The 6,573-nt window shown below is 34.1% G+C and overlaps 1 pseudogene; it reads right to left on the bottom strand.

The window, feature by feature from the left end:
• Positions 1-975: 975 nt before the first annotated feature.
• Positions 976-6,159, bottom strand: LOC115699454 (G-type lectin S-receptor-like serine/threonine-protein kinase At4g03230; annotated as a pseudogene).
• Between the last annotated feature and the right edge of the window lie 414 nt (positions 6,160-6,573).

Here is a 6,573-nt window from a genome sequence, read left to right as displayed (position 1 = left end):
CAAGCTTTGAAAGAAGATCGGATCCGATTTTAGTAAGTTTCCCGTTTCTGGGCAGATCTGCTTCGTCAGCAACCGAATCTGTAGTAGCAGATCGTGCTTCTTTTGGAAAGTTTTTGTACAGCTGCTAATTCGAACTTGTGGTTGCCTCTTTGGTTTCTATGATCTATAAATAGAGCCTAGAGAGCAACCATTCGAATTACCTCTTCCATTATTCATTTTTTGCATTTATCTTTTGTGAGAAGAGAGTGTTTCTTTGTTTTGTGAGAGCCTAGTTGTTCACCTAGGTTCTAGTTGTTCTATTTCTGTTCTTACTCTATCCTAGAGGTTGTGAAGAACTACTTGACTGAACAAGAGATTGGTCTTTGGGAGAAGACTTGATAAAGCCTTACTTCGGGAGGAAGTAAGCACTTGGTCTTCGGGAGAAGACTTGCTAAAGCCTTACTTCGGGAGGAAGTAAGCACTCACACTTCAAAGACGAAGGGAGTTCGGGCTTGAAGGTGTTTCAAGAAGTCAGATTCATAAAGTGGATTACAAAGGATTGCGACAATACTTTAGAGGGAGTCTAAACTTGTTTAAGTCAATTGTCTTTGTAATTTTGATACTTTATTAATTGATTTCATTCTCTGGGCGTGGCCCCGTGGACTAGGAGTGTTCGTGAGAACACTGATACCACGTATAAATCTCTTGTGTCAAGTTATTTATTTTTCTGCAAATATTTTATATTCGCCCGTTCGTTTTGCCGTAGCAATTACTTTCGCCGTCGCAAACGCTTACAGTTTTTATATTTTCTTATATACAACTGACATTTGCAAAAACACGGTTTTTCATGAACGTTTTTTATTAATTTATAAATAATATGATTGTCAAAGTTCAACATCAAATATTAAATTGAACTGGTATATTGAGAGGCTATCACAAAATTACTGTTTCTTAAAGTGGCCATGAATTTTTTCCTATTATTCAAGTCATGAGTCGTTTTCAATCATAAATATTTTGATATATAATCAGAATTAGCTATGAGCCTTCCTCATTATGTAAGTACGTATTGCTTTCTCCAAAGTCTAATTAATTAATGGTATTACAAGCATGAAAATTATGGAAAGAAAACAATGCACTTGATCTGCTATACCAAACATTAAGGGAGATCAGTTGCAACGAAGATGAATTCTTGATATAGCATTTTGTGTACAAGATACCCAGCTGATTGTCCCATCATGTCAAATGCAGTCTACACGCTTGAAAATGATCAAGCAGGTAGTATTTCAAGTCCCCAACAACCAACTTTTGTGTTGGAAAGCTCTGTTCCTTATGACGGTTGTACTAAACAATTCTCTGAAAATGTGTTAACTAATACCATAAATGAAGGTTGTTGATTATGTAGACCTTCCTACATTGTATACATTTCTTGCTCTGATGAATACGTTTAATTTGTACCTGTATTTTTATTTTATAGCAAAATCATCATGTAAGTACGTACAAAAAAACAATTGATTTGATTTGGATATACAATAGAGAAGGCTAGCTTTTATTACAAATACAAAAAAAGATATCTTGATTGTAGACTAAAAACATGTTTAAATTAAAGCCTAAAAAGAAAATAAGAACAACATACATATAAAGTAATCGAACAAAAGGCTCACCGGGATTCTTTTTCACAACACTACCATAGACCTTCTTCCATGGTGTAACTTATTTCGGTGTTCGCTGTTTCAGGCTTATAACTAGAAGAAGCTGTGTTACTTGATCCTCTTCTAAGGACAAAAGCTGGTTGTTTGACATATGGAAGAGTTGCAGAATCACTGTCAAGCATGGTTACAATGTTTGACATGTTTGGCCGATCACCTGGGTCTTCTTGCACGCATAAGAGCCCAATATTTACACACTTAATCAATTGATCTTCTTTGCAACTTTCCTGTAGACTCTGGTCCATTAACTCCAACACCTTATTTTCTGTCCAAAGTTTCCATGCCTGAGGAAAATGTTGACATCCCATTTAGTTAAACTGAAAGAGGAATATAACTTGATTGAAAAAGAAATACATATAGAGCTACTTACATAACCCAGGAGGGTCAAGGGTGGATCTGAATGAACAAATCGTGTGCTCTTTTTCCCACTTACTATCTCAAGTAGAACCACACCAAAACTAAATACATCGGATTTGACAGAGAAAAGTCCTTCAAGAGCATATTCCGGAGACATGTAACCGCTGTAATATTATTATTTAATGAATTATAAGTTATTTGTCAATCTTCTTTTATACCACTTTTGACAACTTTGATGGAATTGAAACATTCTTTTAAATGATGCATGAATTCTCAATTCATAAATTATATTGTGTCAAGATGAAAAAACTTACTAAGTCCCAACCACTCTATTTGTGTTGTCCTCTGTTTCTTTGCCTCCAACCATCCTCGCCAAGCCAAAGTCAGATATTTTGGGAGTCATATCACAGTCTAGAAGGATATTACTGGTCTTCAAATCTCTGTGAATGATCCTTAATCTAGAGTCTTGATGAAGATAAAGAAGTCCGCGAGCTATCCCCATAATAATGTCAAAGCGTATCTCCCAATTCAATAAGCCCCTTTTTGTGTCATCTTGCAAATGATGCAATTTTTCCCAAAACAATAAATTATTACGTTCTATGGTATACACGGATAAAATGGAGAATATATAGTAGAAATAGATACCAAATATGAAGGCGTCTAAGCTTTTGTTAGGCATGTACTCGTAGAGTAAAATCATCTCCTCTTTCTCTATGCAATATCCCCGAAGTCTAACAAGGTTTCGATGCTGAAGTTTTGCTATTAATATCACTTCATTCTTGAATTCATGTATCCCTTGTCTTGAAATACTTGACAGCGTCTTTATTGCAATTTCTTGGCCTCCTGGAAATTTTCCCTGATGTGCACAGTAAACATATTTTGATCAGAGAAAATTATGTAATTTTTCAATTTTTTAAGCACATATAGTACATAATTTGTTCAAAAAAGGAAAAGTGTGACACCATTCCTATTGTGCTTAATCTTAGAAACAGTATTAATAACAAAGCAATACAAACTATTTAATTTAAGCGTTTACAAGAAACTCATTGCAGCAAACTGTAAATAGGTTCCTAGAGGTTGTTTTATAACTTTCATACCTATATCGAAATAAATATTAAAATAAACAAGCGAATTTATTTAAGCTCATTTTTGGGTTCTTATCAATGAGTATATATAAGTTTCTTCATAATCATAGACTGTATCAATATTAAAATAAGGAGCAAATGCAGGATTTTTAACAATTACAGGCTGACTAGAACCCACATAAACAAACAACCTAAACTAGTCACTTTTCTTTTATTTTAATGTATCCACTATCCAATAATTACATTGGTCTCTGACTTATAATAGAGGCAAAAAAAAATACTGAAGCTATATATGTACCTTGTAAACTGGCCCATAACCCCCTTGTCCGAGTTTGTTTTCCACAGAGAAGTTATTTGTTGCGGTGAGTATACTTTCCAAAGTAAAAAATGGTACATCTATGCCTTTCTCACTTTCCTCCTTCATTTCGCTAGAGTTCATCAATTCTTGGATGTGTCTCTCAGTGTCTAACTTGTTAAGTGTTCTGTTTTGTTGGTTAGACAATTTTCTGGTCTCTGAATTCAAAAGAAAATTAAAACATCATGCATGCAACAAACTGATAATTTTCTCATACAAATGGGCCATGCATAATATGTTAAGTACTTTCCCTTACGCCGACACCATAGGATCCCAAGAGTCACTTACATTGGTAACAACTCTGACCAATTCACAGATCACACACTGGAACTCAATCACTTGAGTTCAGGAACTAGCTAGCAGCGAGTAATTTAAAGAAAGTTTTAGCTTTATTCAATGTGTAAAAGTCTATTACAGTTGAGTGAGAGATAAAGGTGGCATTTAAGGGCGGTTTGGTATGCAGGTTTATTTTATGGGAATACATTTACCATTGCTTCTTGAAGAATGATGAATGGAATGATAAACTTAGGAAAACAATATTACCATATTTGGGGAGTGATAAATATTTTTTACAATAATAATTATTTTTTTTTATAAAATACTAATAATTCAATATTTTGTTTAAAATAATTTTTATTTATTATTTTTCATATAATTTTATAAAAAAAATTAACAATAATAAATAATTATAAAAAGTAAATTTATATACAAATGGATAATATATTTATTTATAAAATATATATAGAAAAAATAAGGTAAATACTTCACATATTATTTTTTAATTTAGGGAATACTTTATATTTTAAATATTTATATACATTAGTATTCATATATAAAATAACTGTCCTAGCAAACATAATTAGTAGGCAAACAAATTTGACATAATACTTTGCATCTTTTGATTTGAATAACTAACCTCGCTTTTTTGTCTTCTTTTTTCTCCATAAGATAAGCGAAATAAAAATGATTGACAAAACAATTACGCTTGTAACTGTAAGAGAAACAATCAGATATAACGATTTTCTTCTCGTAGGCTTCACAATTGATGAATTTGAAGTTTCACCATCTGGAAAAAAGAGACAAAAAGCACACACACAATCTCTAATTTATTGTCGACCTGTAAAAACAAAACTAAAAATTAAAAGAGAGACTATATACGTACTTAAATCGGATAAGGCAACTCGCACAAAGAAGGTGTGAACGCCATCCCTAGTAATATTTTCCTCTTGAAGATCGTTTAGATTTTCAGACCATGTCCAACAACTCAAATTAGTTGGTGTTGAATCCCTCTGTTCCAACTATTCTGATGAGTCTCAAGTGAATAAGCCTGGCATTTGCAATCATCACGGCAAGTCTTCTCACATTCAGTTACATTGTTAACGTGTATGCTTGTTGTTGAGTCTCGTCTTCCCACTTTCATCATCGTCAACTTCAAGAATGTGTCATTTTTGCAGAGTTTTGTTCCTCTGCTACAGACATCTGAGTAATATCCCGAATACCACTCCTCCACCAGACTCGACTTAAATCCCGGCAAGCATCTGCACGACCTCATCTGCTCATTACTGTTACAGATCCCGAAATCGCCACAAATGTTTAGCTCATCGCACCTATCACTTGGTACAGACCATGCCACTGCCCAATTTTGATCATCCCAAGTCACGTACTCAAGTTTTCCATTAGAGTAGATCACTAACCTTGAGTAACTATAATTTGAGACTTCTTGCCCACTGTTGTAAGTAATATTTTTATGTTTTGGCCCACTTTTATTTTCTAAAAGGTTTGTTATCATAGGTGGCATCTGATTTGGCCGTAAGAACATACTGATTTCAACACTTCTCCAGAGAGTACTCGTTTTGTTACGGATCATGAACGAGTCAGTTCCCTCACCCTTAGTAAACCTTATGTCACCAACGTTAGGGTCAAACTGGTCTTTCCATGAAGTCAACGTTAAGCTCTCATTCTCATCCATCTTCATACCAGGAAGAAATGTATCAGTTGGGTTTTTAAAGCTCTCCCACAGCCTTATACCGTTATGCTCAGTTAGCACCAGATTTCCATTATCCAAAAGGGTTAATGTCCTGTTTGAAGATGAGGAAGATTCAAGTTTCGATGACCAAAATGACCTTCCTGTACCAGCAGAGTAATCAAACACTTGAAGATTACCATCTTCTGCAATACCAAAGGTTCCTCCTCTAGTTCTTGAAGTGGTGACTAGTGGATTTTCTCGGTTGGCGACCCAAACAACCGTCCTTGGACTGACCTTGTAGTACCATATCCCAACATATCGTTTCTGACTAGGGCTGCCCTCGGGAGTGAAGAATCCGAGCTCAAAAATTTCTTTGTCTGAAACAAGCTTAATTGTCTCTCTACTATTAACTTTGTCTCTGACCAAATCACCATATTTCATGGTATCTCTAGCAGAGCAAAAAAGACTGGAATAGCACCACAAGAAAGTTAATACATATTTGTGGTTGTGAACAAGGAATGGGTGTTTGTTCTTCTTATCCATTTAATTCTTTTTTTGATGGCATTTAACTAGAAACTTTTCTTGAAAACTCTGTACAGACGAACATATCTCCCATGTCCCATCTTTGCGATTTTTGGTTTCACGTTTGTTAAAACTCAAGTGCCCAGGTGTGTGAGCACATGCACGTCTAGCTCTTTCACTAAATTATTATTATTATTATTGAGAAAAGTCTATAACATTAACATATCAAAGTATTCTTGTTTTAACTTACTGATATTTTTCTTTTTTCTTTTTTCGTACGTAATATAAATTTTAATTATAGCATCTATCGAATTATTAAAAAAAATTATCTTAAAGCTTAATTTAGTTTTAATTTATTGATATTTTTGTGAAATTGACAATCAGATAAGATAGAACATTGCTATTAGGCAATGGTTGTGACAATTAGATAATATTTTTGTGGCGTTGCGATTGGCTAGCGATACTCTCTAAAAACTATTATATTAAATTATATGAGACTCGATACTGAATTGAACCAATAACGATATTGACACATACGAAGGTGCTAGGCACGTAGCATTTCTCGATAAGATAAGGCGTTGATTGCATAAGGTCATCAGTCAT

This window comes from Cannabis sativa, chromosome 8, assembly GCF_029168945.1.
Source record: "Cannabis sativa cultivar Pink pepper isolate KNU-18-1 chromosome 8, ASM2916894v1, whole genome shotgun sequence".
NCBI lineage: Eukaryota > Viridiplantae > Streptophyta > Magnoliopsida > Rosales > Cannabaceae > Cannabis > Cannabis sativa.
The sequence above is the reverse complement of the archived record's forward strand: the minus strand, read 5'-3'. Positions and strand labels throughout refer to the sequence as shown.